General features: G+C 49.3%; 1 protein-coding gene and 1 long non-coding RNA gene across 5 annotated transcripts in view; one reads left to right on the top strand and one right to left on the bottom strand.

Annotated features, from left to right (window-relative positions):
* Positions 1-1,431: 1,431 nt before the first annotated feature.
* Positions 1,432-20,359, top strand: part of B3GALT5 (beta-1,3-galactosyltransferase 5) — a 28,827-nt gene continuing 9,899 nt past the window's right edge. For 2 of the 4 annotated variants that reach the window (XM_042033242.1, XM_042033233.1), the window contains exon 1: positions 16,857-17,126. The gene's annotated coding sequence lies outside the window, so the exon portion shown is untranslated. Of the gene's footprint in view, positions 1,511-16,157; positions 16,477-16,856; positions 17,127-20,359 lie in introns of those variants that run through there. The other 2 variants (XM_042033261.1, XM_042033252.1) reach the window with 2 other exon arrangements.
* Positions 15,592-16,995, bottom strand: LOC121667102. Its single transcript, XR_006016909.1, has 2 exons — positions 16,909-16,995; positions 15,592-15,991 (listed from the first exon to the last, which is right to left on the bottom strand). It is a non-coding gene; the product is annotated as an uncharacterized LOC121667102 (long non-coding RNA).

The following is a 20,359-nucleotide window of genomic DNA, read 5'->3' on the forward strand; positions in this document are numbered from 1 at the left end:
CCCAATCTCCCATCCAGCCCTGCCCTCTGGCACTGGGAAGCCATTCCCTGGCTCCTGGCCCTCCAGCCCTTGGGAATTGTCTCTCTCCAGCTTTCCTGCAGCTCCTTCAGGCCCTGCAAGGCCACACTGAGCTCAGCCCAAAGCTTCTCCTCTCCAGGCTGAACAATCCCAGCTCTCGCAGCCTTTCCTCCCAGCAGAGCTGCTCCATCCCTCTGCTCATCCTGGTGCCTCCTCTGGCCTCTCTCCAGCAGCTCCACGTCCTTCCAAAATCATCAGCTCAAGGTGCAGCAGTGGCCAAGACCCAGGGAAATGCACTGTCAGTAGGATGGCAGGGCTTTGCTGCCATATAAACCTGGCTGTGTTGACATCTTGAACAGGTTGTGCAGTCTGGTCTCAGGGAAAACCTGAGGATCTAAGAAACACAAAGAAAAGAGCAGCTGGAGAGGATGAAACAGCTGCTCCATGAGGAGACAGAAAAGACTCTTCAATTTGGCGAGGAAGCCAAGGCAACTACAAAAAATCATAAAGATGAATGCAGAACAGTGAGTCAGAAAATCCTGCAACACCATAATGAAAATTAGCAGACACAATGAAATTAATAGATCAGCTTGAAAGAGCAAAAAGAGAGAATGTTTGTTTTTATGCAGTGAGTCAGGAAATTTTGGAATTCGTCATCAGAGGATGTTATGGAAGCTGACAATGCCAATGAGTCCAGGAAGGGATCAGGCAATGTTAGGAACAGGAGACTCATAAATGGATACTACAGCCTGGAATGTGTCCACAACATCCCCAATCCAAGGAATCATAGATGCTGGGGACTGGGGGCAAAAGGTTTTACATACGTCAGACTTGGCTGTCCCTAAATAGCTTTGCCCATTTCCACTTCCAAAGACTGAGTACCAGATTAGGTGAGCCACTGATTTTACCATTTCTTATGTTCCTGCAGGAGATTCCTCTTCCTGGGGAAAATTTTCCCCATCTTACCAGCAGCCAAATCAAAGCCAGTCATTGCTGCAGAGGTTTTGAGCAGAAGGCTGGACTTTTGGGAGTGTGATGGACAACATGAACACAGAACTGTGAATCACTCTGGAAGTGTGGTAAATCCAATGTGTGCTGTACCTTGATGTATTCCCAGGCTGCCCGAGCTTCCCGTGGCTGATGAACCACGAGCTCCACTTTTCCCTCCTGAACAAAAACCTGAGTGTACTCAGGACATCAGGCAGGGCACAGACTTTGGGCTTGAAACAAAACCCACCACAGTTTGCACATTCTTTTTAAGGCAGAAACACAGCAGTGATCTTCTGGAGAGGGTCTAATCTGGGAAGGCTGGGAGGGAATGTGAGGAATGCTAAGCCTCCCGTGTGGAAGGGACACACTACCCTGGTCTTCAGCTGGTGACTGGGGTGAAACAGCAAACGGGATAGCGGGAGATCCTACAGCCAGCACAGAAATTTGGGGCGTTCCTTGGGATCAGCATGTGCTGCTCATCCTGCCAGGAGAAAAGGAGGCTGTGAGTATGCCAAGGATAAACTGGGGGCCAGCTGCTGCTCAGTGATTTTATGGCCATAATGTTAATTCTGCTTACATAAGCTTAATACTTTCTGTAGTAATTTAGTTCAACTGGGCAAAGAATTAAGTCTTCTCTGAACTCCAGCTGAATGAAAACCAGTAGCACAAATTTGTGAGCTGTTGGCTTAAAGGCACTTGGAGGAATACTGTCTGCATTTTTATGTCATTCCTGTTTTACTGGGAGAAGGCAACTGCAGCTGGTTAACACAGAGCACACGGCATTTCACAGGCTCCAGAAACATGTGGATGAAAAATCCTCCCAGTGCACCCCAGTTACACACAAACCAGCAGGCCATTCTTATTTTTTTTTGGTGACACTTTGGTATGTAAATCGTTTTCCTTGGATGATTGATGCTTGAAACTTCTCGTATCCTGAAACAAGCTAAAATTAGAAAGGCTTCAAGCTATGCTTCCTACAGATCCATATATGTCATAGGATGTGGCTGTTGGCACTTTAGGATGATTGATTGTCAAGTTTCACAGGCTGCTGAAGTGTAAAAGAAGTGATTTCAAGTACCATGGCAAGCAACAAAGTGGATAGGGTTAGTCAGTGGTTTGTTTTGTAGGAAAATAAATATGAGGTGCTTCACTGTGTTGCTAATAAATGGTTTGGAATGGCATGTCCAGAAGGCAGCTTGGGCCATGGATGAGAGCACTTCTGAGCCAAAAAACTGTAAGAGGTTTTCTCCTAAGAAAACCCTTCGTGAAATTCATTGGAGAGAAATGAAACTGCTCAGGAGCTTTGCCAGGGCAGTGCCAGCCCCCAGTCAGGGTTTCCGGCCACTTTTCCAGCCACCACATCTGTTCATCCACCTTCCAAGTAATAAAACTTGCTTACAGCCTTCTCTTTAATATGAGAATATCAGCATTAAAGGAGATAAGTCTGTTTGTCTGCATCCTTTGACAACTTCAGGAGGTTGGAAATATGCTTGACATATCATCTGGGAAGCTGAGAGCTCAAGAAAGTTTTTTCTTCAGGAAGCAGATTGTGAGTTTTAGGTTTGATGTCAAATATCCTGAAGGATGCTTGTTGTTTCCATCATTGCCAAGCATGAAGCACAGGGAGGGAGCAACAAATCTCAGCTGAGATTAATCTTAGCTAGTTTCTGTCTCCATTTAGCTCAGGGGAAAGTAACTCATTGGTTACTCGAGGTGCAGAGTTGGATGACACAAATCAAGGGCACAGGAGTCCAAATTAGGGGTGGAGAACCATGGTGATGAGTGAGAATTTGGGATCATTTCTGTTGGAAAAGACCCGTGGGATCACTGAGTCCAACCATAAACTTAGCACTGCCAACCCCACCACAAAAAAGCGTCCTTAGGAGTCACATCTTGACTTTTAAACACCTCCAGGGATAAAAGCAGGAAGGAACTGTGGACTCCTTGTCTCAGAGAGATGAAGGATGAATCTCTGAGAACACCTGGGATTGTTTCAGAGACCACAGTTTCTTTGAGGCACAGTATCTTCTCTTTCAGGATGCCTGATTTGTGAGGAATAATTCTGCCACTGGATTTAAGAGAAGTTGAGTTTTGATACCAGCTCATCCAAGCCCATTTATGACCACAGACTATCCATTTAACTTCTTGCACCTTTATTCCCCTTTGAAAATGAGAAAATATTGCAGAGAATTTGTGGGAATAAAATCAAAGTATCAATGCACCAATCAAGGGATGAAAGCATAACTGCACCTTCTTCCTTTGATAAGATTATTTGCTTCTGAATTGTCTATTCCCCTTTGAAAATGATAACGTTTTCCCCCATCATATTGATACCTGACAGCTATCACATAAAGAATTCACATTGTATTTTCACTGCTTTCTCACCAAACTCTCCTATTAAGCAGCCTACATAAAAAATGGCTGAGAATGTGGCCTGTTTTTTGCTCACTGGATGACCATGAAGGTCTCTTCCAGCCTCAATGATTCCGTGATTCCATGACATTTTGAAGCAGAACTTATCTGTGTTCCCTGCTTCATTGAAAAAGTTTGGAGCATATTTCTGAGACTGCAGAGGCTGCTTCCTTATGCACGTAGAGGAAGATGTCACAAAGAGTGCCTTCCCGCCAGCTAGCTGGGATTTTGCTGAGAGGTGTGGAAAAAAGCTGTTAGCCCCTCTCCTTCCTCAGCAGTGTAATCCCTCAGGAAAATGTAGCCCCAGGAAAAGAAGCCTGGAGGCACAAAACAATGCAAGAACCTAGAAGAACTTTTTTAATTGGATCTTCTTTTTTTTTTTCTCCTTAACTCTGTAGCACCAGAGTGGAGCTCAGTGGATCAAAGAGAAACCCAGGGGAGATCTTCCCCCTCTCCACAGCTCCCTGATAGGAGGGTGCAGCCAGGGAGGGGTCAGGCTCTGCTGTCAGGGAACAGGGAATAGGACAAGAGGAAGTGGCCTCAAGTTGCACCAAGGGAAGTTTCGATTGGATATGAGGAAAAATTTATGCAAGGAAAGGGTTGCCAAATATTGGAATGGGCTGCCCAGGGCAGTGCTGGAGTCCCCATCCCTGGAGGGATTTAAAAGCTGTGAAGATGTGGCACCTGGGGACATGGGTCAGTGGTGGCCTTGGCAGTGCTGGGGGAATGGTTGGACTTGATGATCTTAAAAGCCTTTTCCAAATTAACCAGTTCCATGACTCTAAAATCGATACCAGGACACAGCAGAGCTCAGAGTGCACGAAGAGAGGGTGAGGGTGGCTGTTGAATCCAGAGCCCCTGAGCTGTGGGGCTGGGGTCAAAGCACCGTGGTTTCTGCTCTGCTGAACTCCAGGATGGGATCCTGGCTGGATGCCATTGTCCTGTCAGTTCCAATTTCCAGTCCCCTGCTCTGGTGGGGCTGAGCAGAGGCTGCAGGTGAGCTGGAGCTGTGTGCTGAGCACTGCTGAGCCAGGCTGTTGCCAGCCTTAGCCTTCAAAATCACATTACTCTGATAAAATTTGCAGTCCTGGAGATCTCCAGGCAGCACCAAGCACACAAGCTGCCTTCTTTCCTGCTGCCCAGCCTGTGTTTTCCTTACCCCTAACCACAGGGATTTTTTTTGTTTGTTTATTATTTTATTTCAACAGAAGTGAAGCACCTCCACAATAGGCTCCAAATAAATAAAGAAATAAAGAAAACAGGCACATTCTCTTCCCACATCCCTCTGGCTGGGGAGGTGACAGTTTGGGCATGTCGCAGCACATGAGTGATTCCCAGCAGTCAGTGATGGAGCAGGAGTATTGGCTCCAGTACTTTTCCATGAGCATTAGAGTGTTGCTGGATTTTAAGGATGGGCTGTGTTGCATCCAGTTGAAATGGGTTGGATAATGCTATCTGTGTGCTCCTAATCAGATAAATCACTGTAAGAAAATTATATTCAGTTTCTGGCCAGCCTCGGGCTGGTTTTGGGGGAGTTGCCAGTGTGGCCCCTCCAGAGACAAATGCAGAAGGTGGAGAAAGCAGCTCCTGGAGGGCCTTGGGTTGCCAAAATTTGGGTGGGGAGTCACCCAGCCATGCTGTGTTGAGGACACCTCCACCTGATCCCCAGCACCGGGAGAGGGGAAGGCTATGGGGAAGGATGAGGGGTCAGCAGGGACATGCCCAGGGTAGAGAAAACCTCCAAGGGAGGCTCCTGGGGACTGTGTTTAACATCAGCCCCAGCACAGGCTGCCTGTGCCAAAGGAGTTTGACCTGGCAGTGAGTTGAGGAGCATTGCCAGTGTGGAGGAAAACAGGACACCATCCCAGGATGAAGTGAAAGATCCCAAAGTACAGATGTCAGAAGAAATTTGGTGGCATGGAGTCCCAGCATCACTTGCTAATAAGAATTTTTGCTAGAAACTGGGATTCTATCCTCCTAAGATTGGCCCAGGAGGCAGAAAGTTTGTATGCACAGGTTTGTCTCCAAGCCATGGGGAGCTGTAATGTGATGCAGGCATGGCAAAGAGGAATGTGATGAGTAGACGTCCCAAGGAGTTATTTTCAGAAGTAAAGGGGATACTGAGTCACATTGCAAAGCACTGCCCTGGCACCTCCTTTGGGGCAGGTCCTGTGCAATGTTTCAGTCCTGACCAAACAGGTTAAATCCACACTGAGAGATCAGGGAAAAGCCATTCCAGTTATCCAGGTCTTCCACTGTCCAATTTATGAGAGGAGGCAACAGGACCTTAGTTGGTGTATTGCAGCAACATTTCCAAATTGGAAATTCCCAAAAGTGGTGGGAAATGAAAGTTGTTTCATACTCAGGAATAGAGAAAACATAAAGCTGAGGAAGAAACAGTCCAGAGGAAGAGGAAATAACATCTTTTTGTCAGCTGTGCACTGCAGTACGGCGTGTCAGGAGGAACATGGACTGTAAAGCAAGGAGAGACAGCAAATACTGGGTGTACAGGACCTGCAGTGTGTTAGAGGCACCTGAAAAGAGTGAATTCAACCAGGGCTAAATGTCCTTAGCCAATTACTCCTCACTCCTGTCCTTAGCAGTGCGTTTTCAACCTGCAGTGATCTTTGCCCGACTGTCACTATTCCAAACCTCAGCATCAACTTCTTCCCTAAGCGACTCCTGCTAAGAACACAGATATTTTGGTGCCTGCCGTCTCAAGGGGGGCGTGTTGAAGTCGTGTCTGCTACAACTCGAGCATCAGAGGGCCTGGCAGACACTCGATCCCTGTGGCGTCAGCGGGCGGGCTCGGGAACCTGCTCCGGGATAATCCCCCGGGAGGTGACGAAGCCTCTTTGGGTTACAGACAGACCCCAGCCCGCAGTGCCCGGGCTGGCAGAGATAAAGGTCAGACACTCCTCAAGGGTGCCCTGTCACGCTGTGGGTTTTGTTTCCAAATTAGACGTGGAGCCGACGGCAGAAACTCGGGAAGTTCTTCTTCCCTGCTTGGGGCCATCAGCTGTGGGGTTCTGTCCCTGTGCTCAGGTGAGAGCCCACCTGCAGAGCTGCCCCAGCCCTGGGACCAGCACAGGGAGGACGTGGAGCTGCTGGAGAGAGGCCAGAGGAGGCACCAGGATGAGCAGAGGGATGGAGCAGCTCTGCTGGGAGGAAAGGCTGCGAGAGCTGGGATTGTTCAGCCTGGAGAGGAGAAGCTTTGGGCTGAGCTCAGTGTGGCCTTGCAGGGCCTGAAGGAGCTGCAGGAAAGCTGGAGAGAGACAATTCCCAAGGGCTGGAGGGCCAGGAGCCAGGGAATGGCTTCCCAGTGCCAGAGGGTAGGGTTAGACTGGATATTAGGGAGGAATATTTTACTGTGAGGGTAGAAGGCACTAGAAGAGGTTTCCCAGAGAAGTTTTGGATGCCCCTGGATCCCTGAAAGCATTTCTCAGTGACACAGATGGCTCGCAGAAAGAAAACCCCAACAGCTGCCTTTTGGTCAAAAACTGACTCCAGCAGGAGTAAATTTTTTCCCGTGAGTTGGATGAGCTTTTTGTACAAGGCATTTCCTCTAAAGGAGTTAGATTAAAAAAGACAGGTTCCACAAAAGCAAAGCTCCGTGGCCTTCTTGTATTTTGCCTGATTTTTTTTTTTTTTTAAAAAGAAGTGTTTCCCCTCTTTCTTTGTGGGCAAGGGCTGGGAGACACCCTCTGTGCTGAGAAGATGCCAAAAAGGGAACTTCTAACTCCTGTAACCCCTGCCCCCGCTACCAAAGCTTGGCCATGCAAACCCAATAAAAGACTCCAGAGTCTCCAACTGCTTAAAGATTTGATGGTTTAACATTTGCAGCCCAACTCTGACCGAATCCCTAAAAGCACAGAGGTGATATATAGTGGGCAAGAGGAAACAAGGACAGGTACATTTACTGCTCAGCTATGTTTTACTGCCCTGTATGAAAGATTAATGAGCTCTGAACTTGTGGGCAGCCAGTTTTCCTGGCCCAACTCATGCTAAAGAGGAGCTGGTAGGGTGCTGACACCCCCGTGTCTGGGTGAGCACAGCCCACCCTGAGCTGGGTGGGTCATGGTTTGGATCTCCTGAAAAAAAGAGGGTTGAGAGGGGGAATATAGACTAGAGATCAGATAAAATGCTTATAAACAGAGCAAGTTGTACTATCTGCAAAGTTTGCTGGGTTTTTAAAAAAAAATTTCTTTTCATAGAGTCACAGAATCATTGAAGTTGGAAGAGACCTTCAAAATCACCCAGTCCCACCATAATCACCCTTAAACCATGTCCCAAAGTGTCACATTCCAACACCTCTTGAGCACTTCCAGAGCTGGCAACTCCACCACCTCCCTGGGCAACTCATTCCAAGGCCTGGCCACTCTTCCAGGGAAAAAGGTCTTTTTCTTACATCTAATCTGAACTATCACAACTTGAGGCCATTTCCTCTCATTCTTTCACTTGAGAATCATGTTTCATGTTTAAAAAATGCCATTCCTGTAAAGTCAGCTGTCAAGGAAGCCCTCAGAAATAAATCTATAAACACTCAGCTGGGCACTGCCTTTGTTGTCCACACCTTGGAGATCATATTTCATGGGGCAGAGTGGAAGAGGGCTGAAGTAAAATACACAAACTGTGGCCACCCTGGCTGCAAGAAGACCTGAACTCTGTATTTGCTGAGGGTGCAGGGAGCAAAACTGGGGCTCTTCAGCTTGCTGTTTGAGCAAGGTCTGCTCCACCAGCCATTTATTTTATTTAGTGACTCTTAAATACCCTCAGGGTGTCGCCCTGTGCAGGGTGAGTGATGCAAGCACCAGCCCAGGGTGCAGGAATGACGGAGATCCTCTCCAGAACCAGACACTTTCATAGAGGGAATGTTGGTCACAGCAACCCCACGGAGCTCCAGGCTGGGCAGAGGGGCTGGAAAGCTGGGAAAGGCCCTGGGGGTGCTGGTGCCAGCGGCTGGACACGAGCCCAGGGGTGCCCAGGTGGGCAAGAGGCCACTGGCACCTGGGCTGGGTCAGGAATTGTGTGTCCAGCAGGAGCAGGGCAGGGATTGTCCCTCTGTGCTGGGCACTGAGAGGCCCCTCGAGGGCTGTGCCCAGTTCTGGCTCCTGCAGGAGAGCCCTGGAGGGGCTGGAGCGTGTCCAGGGCAGGGAAGGGAGCTGGGAAGGGGCTGGAGCCCCAGGAGCGGCTGAGGGAGCTGGGAAAGGGGCTCAGGCTGGAGCAAAGGAGGCTCAGGGGGGACCTTGTGGCTCTGCACAAGTCCCTGACAGGAGGGGGCAGCCGGGGGGGTCGGGCTCTGCTGCCAGGGAACAGGGACAGGAGGAGAGGGAACGGCCTCAGGCTGGGCCAGCGCAGGCTCAGGGTGGACAGCAGCAGGAATTTCCCCATGGAAAGGGAGCTCAGGCCTTGGCAGGAGCTGCCCAGGGAGGTTTGGAGTGCCCATCCCTGGAGGTGTCCCAGGAAGGGCTGGAGGTGGCACTCAGTGCTCTGGGCTGGGGATCAAAGTGTGGACTGGATGATCCTGGAGGTCTTTTCCAACCTCAGTGATTCCATGGTTCTGTGTTCCAGCAGCAGGTGGAGGACACAGCAATGGCACCTTTGGCATGGGGGGGGCTTCAGCACTGCAGCTCCCAGAGGTCCTGCAGGAGCTGCCTCTCCCCTCTCTCAGGGTCACATCCCCTGCTCCAGCCTGGATCCTCATCCACGAGATCCCTGCCTCATGTACCCGACAAATCCTCCAGCAGCAAAGAAAAAAAGGTTGGAAGCCGTCCATAGAGCAGATGCCAAGTGTGAGCTAAATATCCAGGAAATCATGGAGAAGATGGACATGTGGTTGACCAATATCCACTGTCATCCACCTGAACAAAAAGCCCAACCCAAAACCCAAACAGGAAAAAAAAAGTATATATTTTAATGTGTAAATATTTAAAAAGCATTGATAAGTATTTGTGGAGCCAAGGGTATTACTCAATTTACAAAACCACTGCAAAAAATGCTCTGAGGGAACAGAAAATAGTGTGGTACAGCAAGTGGATGGAGAACTGTACTGATAAACAAGGCTTTCCCTAAAAAATAGGATAAAAAAGTTATAATTTTATTTCAGATGCTGACAGGGCTATATGCTATAGATCAGTTCCAGATCTAAGAAATAGAATAAGAATATAAATATAAATAATGTAAATATAAACAACAATATAAATAAGTGTTCACTGGATGGCATTTTTTTCTTTGTGAAAAACACTTTTCACTCCTTGGAATTCATCTTGAAGCAGAGTGGAAACATTTCAAAGAGTGACAAAGTCAAAAATATTTCATTTCTGTTGAGCTTTTAGGAGAACTTTTTTGAATTTCCAATTTCTTTGAAGGTAATATTGTATCACATTTCCTCTGCATCCCACTTTATACCAATGCCGTGCCCAGCAGCAGATTAACTTGTGCTCAGCTGGATTTGGAGCCTTCTGCTCTATGCAGGGCTCTGCAGGACATGTGCAGGGCAGGGTGGGCTTTGCTTTTTAAATCTGGAAACTTTGGTATACTTGGTTTCAACCCAAATGACCTGAAACTTCTCTCTTGACAAGCTCTTGTTTTGAACCAGATCAAAAAATATTCTATTTGGATACCTCCCCCTTGGCTTTTGCTCTCTTGCTGGCCCAGAATAGGAACAGGCTGATAATAAATTTTAAAAAAAAGCACATTAAACTCAGCAGCTCAGAAGGATCCATTTGTCAGAGCCATAACGGAGTGAACATTTTTTGGCACTTCAATCAGGCTCCATCAAAACCTCCATCTCATGCTCCGCACCAGATAACAGCGCTCAGATCAGTCAGGGCTGAGAAAACATTTGCAGGCAGATAAGGCTGGGAGGGAAGGAGTTTATTAAACCTGGCTTTCAGTTGTTGTTTCCCCGGGATCACATCCGTGCCTGGGTGTTGTCCTTCCCTCAGGAGTTAAGGGGATGAGAGCTCTGCCCTGTCCCCGTGGGGAGGCTGCAGATTCTCGGCTCCCAAAGAGGGTTCCCGGCATGGATTGTTCCGTGCTGATCCTACAGCAGTATCGCAGCACCTGGGCTCCATCCTCTGACCTGCACAGCTCCAGGGTGGCCCCTGACCTTCCCCATGGCTCTTCATGACTGACCCTTTTCCTTTCCCTTTCTCCCTTTCCCCTTTTCCCTTTGTCTTTTTCCCTTTTCTGCTTTTTCCCTTTCTTTTTCCCTTTTCCCCTTTCTCTTCTTCCATTTTTCCCTTTTCCCTTTTCCCCTTTCCCTTTCCCTTTCTCTCTCTTTCCCTTTCTCTTTTTCCCCTTTTCCCTTTCCCCCTTTCCCTTTCTCTTTACCCCTTTTCCCTGTTCCCTTTCCTTTTCCCCTTTCCTTTTCTCCCTTTCCCTTTATCTCTTTCCCTTTCTCTTTTTCCCTTTTTCCCTTTCTCCCTTTTCCCCTTTTTCCTCTTTCCCCTTTCCTTTTCCCTTTCCCTTTCCCCTTTTTCCCTTTCCTTTTCTTCCTTTCTCTTTCTCCCTTTTCCCCTTTTTCCCATTCCCCCATTTCCTTTCCCTTTATCCCTTTCAGTTTTTCCATTTTTCCCTTTTCCCCTTTTTCCCTTTCCCTTTCCCTTTCCCTTCCCTTTCCCTTTTTTTCCTTTTCCTTTTCCTTTCCCTTTTCCCTTCCCTTTCCCTTTTTTCCTTTTCCTTTTCCTTTCCCTTTTTTCCTTTTCCTTTCCCTTTCCCCTTTCTTTTCCTTTTTTCTTTTTTTTCTTCAAAATGAGCGGACAGGGCAAAAAAACCACAAACACACAGGAAGCCTTCACATACTTCCAGTTAATTGCACAGTGGGCAGGGACCAAAACCAAAATCTGCTTTCCTTATTCCTTCAGGCAGAAGCCCTGGAGTGTGTGATTCGATTATCATCAGTGTAAGGGCAGTGCTCTGTGCCTGCTGGGAGAGAGGACAGCTCTGGGGGGCTCGGGGGGGTCACTGGTGCCCAGGGCAGACATGGACACCCTCAGCTGTGTCCAGTCCTCGTCCCTCCAGACTGTTCCTCACAGCCAAAGGCTCCTTCCAGGAGAGCTCCAAATGCCACAGGTAGTGAGGGTGAGGTTGTGCTGCGCTTTTCTGGTGGCCCCAGCATTTCATAACCTGCACTGTTTACTGAAACAAGCCACACGCCTCAGTTAAAGCCTAAATGGCTCCAAGCCCAATCCCCCTAATGCAAAAGGAGGGATGTGGGAAGCTCTGGTGGCACTTGAGAGCGCCAGTGCCACATTTTCATCCAGGGTGCTCTGCCAGGCGCTGGTCTCATGCTCAAGGAGGGACGTGGAGCGACGGGAAGAGTTAACGGGACTCAGGCCCTGGAAAGAGCTCAGGACACGGGATGTAATCAGCTGAGATGGCTCAGCCCGGCGAGGGGGATGAGGAGGGAGCTGCCTGCTCTATGTAGGTCATGGCTGAGGCCAAACCTTTGAGCCCTGGCCAGCGTGAGGCCAGCAGGGATGAGGGTGAGGATGGGCTGAAACCCACAGTGCCCTGGCTGCCAGCCCCGAGCCCGTCCTCAGAGGGCAGGGAGAGCTGAAAGCCATGCAGAGCCAGGGTTCAGCCTGCTCTTTGGGGTGGTGAGGTGGCTTTGGCATCTTCAGGAAGGATATGGGGAAGGAATTGTTCCCTGGGAGGGTGGGCAGGCCCTGGCACAGGGTGCCCAGAGCAGCTGGGGCTGCCCCTGGATCCCTGGCAGTGCCCAAGGCCAGGCTGGACACTGGGGCTTGGAGCAGCCTGGGACAGTGGGAGGTGTCCCTGCCCATGGCAGGGGTGGCACTGGACGGGCTTTAAAGTCCCTTCCAACTCAAACCATTCAGTGATTGTATGACTTATCAATGCACCCAAATATCAAAGGGCAGGTGCCAGACTCTTCAGTGGTGCTCAGCAGCAGGACAAGGCAAAAACTGTAACACACAAAGTTTCATCTGAATTTGAAGGAAAACTTTCCTGTGGTGACAAAGCTTTGGAAGAGGCTCCCCAGAGAGGCTGTGGAGTCTCCTTCTCTGGAGATACTCAAAACCTTCCTGGACATGATTCTGTCAGCAGGAAAAACCCTTCTGAGCTCCCAGGGATTGAAGTAGGACAGGAGACAGCCCCAGGAGCACTGATGGCTACAGGAGTCAGCTGTGGGGATAATACGCAACGCTGGCTACCCACTTGTCTTGTTACCTGCTGATGCAGAGAGTTATTTATGCCTTGTTTGCACAAGTTGTGGCAGAATTTTGCATATTTTGGTCTCATTAAGTGAGCACTGTTCCAACACCCTCCCCCACCCCATTAGCAGAGGTGCTGTTATAAAATCAGTGAATATAAATCATGCATGGTGAGGTACCTGATGTGTCTTGTCTACCAAAGTCCCTGCACTGTCTGCCAAAGGTGTGGGTTTAGAATCACAGAATGGGTTGGGTTGGAGGGGACCTTAAAATTCATCTCATTCCACCCCCTGCCATGGGCAGGGACACCTTCCACTGTCCCATGCTGCTCCAAGCCCCAGTGTCCAACCTGGCCTTGGACACTGCCAGGGATCCAGGGGCAGCCACAGCTTCTTTGGGCAAAACCCATCAATTTTGCATCAGTAGAATTATAAACCTGTAAATCTGAGGGTAGGAACCATTTTGCTGCCTTACAAGTAGGTTTCATTGGTAACAATTTTCCTCACATTAGATTGATCTGCACTGCTGTTAGTGTCTTTGTAACGTAAACTGCGCCCATTGAAGGGCTGAGGCTGTTATTCCAATAAAACTCCTCCTCCTGACTGAAATAAATCTGTGTAGATTCTCTGTAGAAAAATCTTGAAAAGCTCTACATGAACGTTGGGTTTAATTTTGCATTAAAGTGAATATCCTTGAAACTCCTAGTGCAGTCAGCAGTGAAGCCATCAAAACACCCCATTCCTACACCAAGTGGCAGACTGTAAATCAGTGACCCCCTTCAGCTGCAAGAGCTCCTGCCCCCACAGCTGCCTTATCAGCACATGTGCTCAGAGAAACCCAAGGACAGAGTTCCTACTCATATTTTTCATAGTGGTGAGAAAACAAAACGTAGCAAACCTCAACCCCAGGCAAACAATGGCATCTTTTGGTGGGTGTTTGCAGCCTGACCTTATGTCTGCCTGCCTCATGCTCTGACAAACCCGGATGTGGAAATATTTACTGTCGCTTCACCAGGCCATGCCAACCCAGACTTGTCAGAGGAGATGACAGCACAGAGCCACCGAGGCAACCAGCGATTCAAGTTGCTGGTTTTCTGCTTGAAGAATGGATGGGAGTGCTGGGGGGGCTGAGTTTGGGGCTGAGTCTGGCTTGGAAGGCAGAAACACCCCTTGGTTCAAGCTGAATTTTAAGTCATATGAGGAGTGGTTTATGGAGCTGGGGTTGTTTAGACTGGAGGAGGCTCAGAGGGGACCTCGTCCCTCTCTATGACTCCCTGACAGGAGTGGGCAGCCAGGTGGCCTCTGCTCCCAGGGAACAGGGACAGGACAAGAGGGAATAGCCTCAAGCTGTGCCAGGAGAGGCTCAGGTTGGACCTCAGGAAGAATTTCTTCACTGAAAGGGCGATTAGACATTGGAAAGAGCTGCCCAGGGAGGTTTGGAGTGCCCATCCCTGGAAGTGTCCAAGGAAGGCCTGGATGTGGCACTCAGTGCTCTGGGCTGGGGAGAAGGTGGGGATGGGTCACAGCTTGGACTTGATGATCTTGGAGGTCTTTTCCAACCTAAAAGATTCTGTGAATATCCTGCTCCGTGAGCCCCACCTCCTCCTCATCCACTGAACAGCATCCACGCTCTCATTTTTTTTTTTTTTTAATTTGATCTGGCGTCTTTTGATGACTAAGGGAACAGGAAGATTACAGTTTAAGTATATAATTTTCATTTGATGTGACAGGTTAAAGCTATGTGCATTTAGAGCAGGCTTAGATTATTTTAGTTCACTTGCAACACTGATTTAAGCCCTGACTCACTCTTTGAGGCCTGACTTCATATAGATATATGTTGGCTTAAGTTTACTGCTAGTGAAATAGAGGCACATGTGTGCAGTACTCTGCTGAAATGCTGGGGTAGGGGTGGACTCACACAGCAAACACAATCCTGAATCAGAGGCAGAGAGCAGCAGACTGCGCTTGTTGGGTAATTTTTTTTCCCCAGCACAAAGGCTTGATATTCCAGAGTTTCTTTTCCTTCCCCCCATGCCCCTCCCAGACACTGGGCCATGTAATCTGCCCGTGCAGGGAGTGCCTTGAGACCGAGTGCCCTGGAGTCTCCCTGGCTTTGCTGACAGCTGGGAAGCCTAAAAACCGTGGAGAAGCAAATTGCTAAAACTCACAGAGCGGGCTGGGAGCAGTGACCTGGAGCTGACTGGCCTGGCTGGAGGGAGTGGAAACTGCTTTACGTGGATTGGCAATGCATTCTCCCCCTCTACACTGCCCCTGTGAGCCCCACCCGCAGCGCTGTGTCCGGCTCCGGGTGCCCAGCATGAGACAGACGTGGATCTGTTCGAATGAGCACAGAGCAGGGACACGAGGATGATCCAAGGGCTGGAGCACCTCTGCTAGAGAGACAGGCTGAGAGAGCTGGGATTGTTCAGCCTGGAGAAGAGAAGGATTCAGGGAGACCTTTGAGCCCCTCCCAGTTAATGTGTTACAAGACAGCTGGAGAGGGACTTTCCCCAAGGGCATGGGGTGATGGGACAAGGAGGAACAGCCTTGATTTTGGGCAGGGTTAGAATAGATATGAGAAAGAAATTCTTCCTGGTGAGGGTGGGCAGGCCCTGGCACAGGGTGCCCAGAGCAGCTGGGGCTGCCCCTGGATCCCTGGCAGTGCCCAAGGCCAGGTTGGACAGAGCTTGGAGCAACCTGGAACAGTGGAAGGTGTCCCTCCCTGTGGCACTGGATAATCTTTAAGGTCTCGTCCAACCCAAACCCATTCTGTGATTCCATGATTTCTCATTTTAGGGCTGCCCTGATGGCAGCCAGTGTGCAGTGTGGCGTTCAGCAGCAGTGTGGGCCGAGTTTGGAGCCCCAGCCCCTGCACTGCTTTCCCATTTTCCATGGGAAAATGCCCCGTTTCCAGGTGGAGGGCAGAAGCTTTTGTGCGTGCAGTAGCTGTCAAGACTTTGTAGGTCAGACTGTGACAAAGGAAGTGTTAGCACTTTCCCAAAACTAAAGGAAAGGTTTATTTAGGAACTTGGAGTACAAAGGAGAGAGTCATGCACGCAGAGGGAGGCACAGGCATTCTTAGGTGCCTTAGCTAATGCTTCCTCATTACAGGAAACTAAAACTACACAGGAGTGGGTTTTTTTTGAATAACAAAAAAAAATAAAGAAAGCTTTTGGGGCCGTCCTTTCTGCAGCAAATCTGGAAGTGGATCTGGACCTCTCTTCTCGCTCGTATTTCTTCTGCGAAGTACAACAAGCAAACAGCGTTTTGTGTGTCTCCTTAACTACATCTCTCCATCTCCAGCCTTGGAGTGGAGGGGGAGGAGAAAGGGAGCTGCCAGCAGCTCGCAGTGATTGATCTGTCTCGTGTTTTTTCATGCTGCGCTCTAACAACCTGTTTCAAAAAAACGACAATGACAAATCAAAGCGAGTATTTTCTCGCTAGAAATTCACAGTGCCCTGGATCGTCCGCGGGCATTTTTCTATTAAATGCGCTGCTTTATCCATAACGTTTGTCTGGGAATATTCTTTTCTGCTGGAGCTTGCATCCTGTAGAAGAGAAATGTCTTTCCCCCGGAGCCATTTGCTTCAATAATTGTTGTGGTGTGAAGCTGTCCCTGTCGCTGTCCCCAGGGGCCAGTTTATCAAGGAGAAAGTGCTGCAGTTCTCCACGTGCTCCAAGTATTGAAAGTGGCCCGGGAAAGGGCTCGGGTGTTCCGCCTGGACTTGTACTTTGCCCTGAAGCAAAGGCTTGACTGTGCCTGGGGCCGAGGGCTGTCCGGAGCCCAGACAGCTCCGGGATCAAGCAGACGCGGGGGTCCAAGGAAAGGGGCGGTGAGCGGAGCCTGAGGGATGCTGTCACCCCGGGGCACGCACAGGGTGAGGTTTTTTTCCCCTTTCCGCGGGTTGTCGTTCCTCATCAGGAAAAACCCCTCCGAGGGTGCCTCGATGCCGGCTTTTGAGAGGGGGATTTCTCTCCCACTGAGCAAAACAAGGCAGTGCTGCTGGAAATTGGGAGCGCCCAGCCGAACTTTCGCAGCGCCGGGAAGGGCTGGCGCTGCTCTGACACGATTCCCAGCTGCCGCACCTGGCAGGACGCTGCCTCCCCCTCCCATCCAAAATATCCAAAATAAAAACATTCACAGCCAGTTCCTAACCTGCCCTTCCCTGCCGATGGAGCCGCAGCGGTTCAGTGGGTCTGTTCCCCACGGGGGAGAGGGAGGGAGGAAGGGAGGGAGGCAGGAGAGGGAGGGAGAGAGAGAGGGAGGGAGGAGGGAGAGAGGGAAGAGGCAGGCAGGGAGTTCAGGTTACCGCTGCCGCATCGCCGCCTTCCTTCGCTTCTGGCTCCGGAGACGCAGCCGAGGATGAGCCCCTCGCTGGGGATGGCCGGGCTCCGGGGGGACGGGGGGACACCAGCACGGCTGTAGCCGGCGATCCCGCTGGGAAGAGCCGCCCGCCGCCGGAGCCGCCGGAGGATGCGCTGCGGGCGCCCGGGGTGAGGAGGTGCCTCTTCCTTCCCCTAGCTCCAGGTAGGACCCTGAGCAGCGGCTGAGCCCCTTCACCCGTGGGTGTGCCCTCGGAACCCCGTCTCCGACTTTCCCAAACTCTCCGACGGCCGCGCTGGGTGGGGAGAGGGAGAGGAGGGGGGGCTGCAGGTGTGACCCCGCTCGGAAGACCGGGATCAAAATCCAGCCCTCCCTATCCGGAGATGTCCCCAGCAGTGCGTGGCCTCACAGTGGGCTCCGGACTGCGATGTCCATCCCCTGGTAACACGGGTATCGTGGTAATTGACACCACGGCAGACTGATTTGGGGGTGAGAACGCCGCAACGAGTAATCTCGTTTGCCCGACTTATCGGGTGTTTTACACGGGGGAACATTTTGGCAGCCCCACATGAAGACCAGGATCAGATAGGACAAAGCCAGGGCAGTGTTCTCCTCGCTGTCCTGCTGGGAGCTTGGATAAAATGCTGAAAAAAGAAGACCAACGAAGCACAGGTAAATAATTTAAAAAGCAGCCACCGGACCTGATCCCGCAAACATTTCTGTGTGTAATCAGCACTTTTAAAGCCAAGTAGTTATTGACAAGGGATTTGGCAGCATCAGGGCCCCGCTGTTGGATTTGGGTTCCTTTGCTTTCTGCCTGAGCCCCACAAGCCAAACGAGGAGCTGGACGCTGTCCCTCCCGGGTAACATCTGCCACGGGACAGCGAGGGGAGTTCGGATGCCTGTCCTGGGCTCTCTCTGCCCAGAGTGGAAACTCCCTGAAGCCCAGGAAGATTTTCCTCCCGAAGTACCAGACTTGCTGCTTTCACAGACACGAATGCAAAGAGTTAGTTCAACTATTGGAGGAGCATAAAGTTCCAAACACCAAAACACGACTGTGCCAAGAGGCAGCATGAAGCCAAAGGGCAAAGCACAAGCACCAGGCTCACCTGCTCCAAGTGCTCCCCCAGCTTAAAATGGAGGAGGAAAAACATCTGCAAGGTAACATCCTGACAGGTCCTTATCCTACAGTGATATCGTCAGGACTGAGCAGCACTCAAAGATTTAGGAGTAATATTGGAATATCTTTATTGGTAATTTTTCCCATTTTGAATGGGGTTTTTTTTGGTACAATCTGCATAATTATCACTTCAGTGCTATTTTACTTCTTCCTTCATGTATCTTGAGACTGTTTCCAAGGGAGAAGAGCAAGATCTTCATTCTATCTGAAATACCATTTTCAGTTTTATTTCTCTTTTGCATTAAGATGATAAAAAACAACAAGCAGTACTACTTGTAAATGAGGGTGCAATCAATAATTTGCTTTGGGGGCATAGAATTTTTGAAGAATGGTGCTTCTGTAACTCAGAGAACTGGACTTTTGGAGTCCTGGCAGTGGCCACAAGAGCCCGAGGAAGAAAGTTCCTCATTGCTTTGTTTATGAAGATAAGAAGAACGTGAGCTGGATTTTGTTCCTGTTCAGCACAATGAAGAACACAGGTTTACACAGGGTCAGGTTCCTCTGGTTCATCCCATTGTGGACAGCTGCTTATCTGTGCTGAGATCTGATGTTTGGAATGTAGCAAGTAGGGTGAAATTGCTGATCCATGAGGCCATCCTGAAGTTAAATACGCCCATTAGCATCAGTGGTTGAAGGAGAGTGGAGGCACTGTAGGAGTAGAGGGAGCATTAGAAGAAGAGTCTATTAGCACTGGAGAGAAACCCAGAAAGGGATGGTTGAAGGGATGGTTGACTCACCAGGTGAAGGGAGGACAGTGATAGGAGGAGAAGGCTTTTAGGCTGAATGTTTGGGAAGAAACCAAAATGAGAGAGCAAGGAGGGAGAGACCCAGGGCGCTGCTATTTTCCCTGCCTGTGAGAGAGGATGCCCTTGGCTGGCTGGCTGCCAGCTGTGTTTCCATCACCAGTGGAAGTGGATTAAATCAAAAGTGTCCAAATATGCTCCTAAAAAGGCCACAGAGCACCTGCAGTGGGGGTTGGACTGTACTGGGTGTCCTGTGCTGTGTCCCTGCATTGATGGTCCGAGCTCTGCAAGAGGATGCCTCCAGCCCCCACTGCAGCATCTTTCTCCATCCTGGAAGAAGGATCTGGTCTTACTGAGTACCCAAACTGAACGTTTTTGTGGGTGTTTTAGGGCCAGGACTCATCCGGAGAATTTTGCAGGTGGCTTGGAAAAGCAAACTGTTATTTTAAAATAGAAGCGAGCTTCCTTAGCTTGGCTAAAGTCCCTGGGAATACATTTCTTTTTGACTCCTCAAAAAGAGGAGTCTTCTTTCCTGCAACATTACCAGAGGAGCTGCACCTCCTGCCAAACTTTTTGCTGGTTTTGAGAGCAAAATCACATTTTGGTCTGAGGATGCTTTTTTTGGCTTTTCCAAACAGATGTTATGAGCAAGCGCTCGTGGCTGGGTGGATGAGATCAAGGTGCATTAAGAGCTAATGGCTCTTGATGATTTTTTTTTAATAAAGAGGAAGATGTATCCTCTGCTTCAAAAGAATCCTGTGCCACAAAGGCTTCTCTCTGGCCATGATCTTTATTCTCCTTTAGGCATCTGGGTAGGGACAGAGGCAGAACCCAAAGCCACCTGGTCTGGGCCATTGCAACTATTTTTATAATGGAGATCTCCACACCCGAGGTGACACTTCTTTATCTGCCACTTTTCTGGGTGGATGTAGCCCACAAATGTTTGTTCTTTCCTTTGCAAAAATTAAGATGGAGCTATTAAATGGGTGAGTGTTGCCTGCAAAACTCCTCCTGTGCCTGTGCTCTGCCTCTGGGAGAGTGGCTGTGTTTAGGTTGTGTTTATACAATCTGCTGGGACTGTGGTTAACCACCAGTAAATCACCCTCTGTGGTACAGAAAATAGGATTCAGAGGAAGAAATGGTGCAAATTTGCCTCTACAGGGGTGAGGTTAAGGAGTTGTTCTGGGTCAGGTGGTTCTTCTGAAATTGTCTCATAGCTCAGTGGGGCATGGAAGTGAAACTTGCAGGCACTCTTACTCAGTTACTGAATTTTAACCAATTTATAATTTAAAGTTTCTCTATTTTTTTTGATCATGGTTTTTCTTTGATTGCTGTGAAAAATGTTTCTTTGCTTATTATAACTGTGCCAGTGTTGGCCAGGCTCTTAAGAATACAGCAAATATCTGTATATATCATATAATTTATACATTTCACTTGTATTGGCTTATATTAAGCTAGAATGTAACATCTCACTCTAATATATTTTCTCTAGAAAATTAATAACATCACTTTTT

The sequence above is a fragment of the Corvus kubaryi genome, unplaced genomic scaffold, assembly GCF_017639235.1.
Source record: "Corvus kubaryi isolate FWS band 111438036 unplaced genomic scaffold, C.kubaryi_AGA036_p1.0 133, whole genome shotgun sequence".
NCBI classification, from domain to species: Eukaryota; Metazoa; Chordata; class Aves; order Passeriformes; family Corvidae; genus Corvus; species Corvus kubaryi.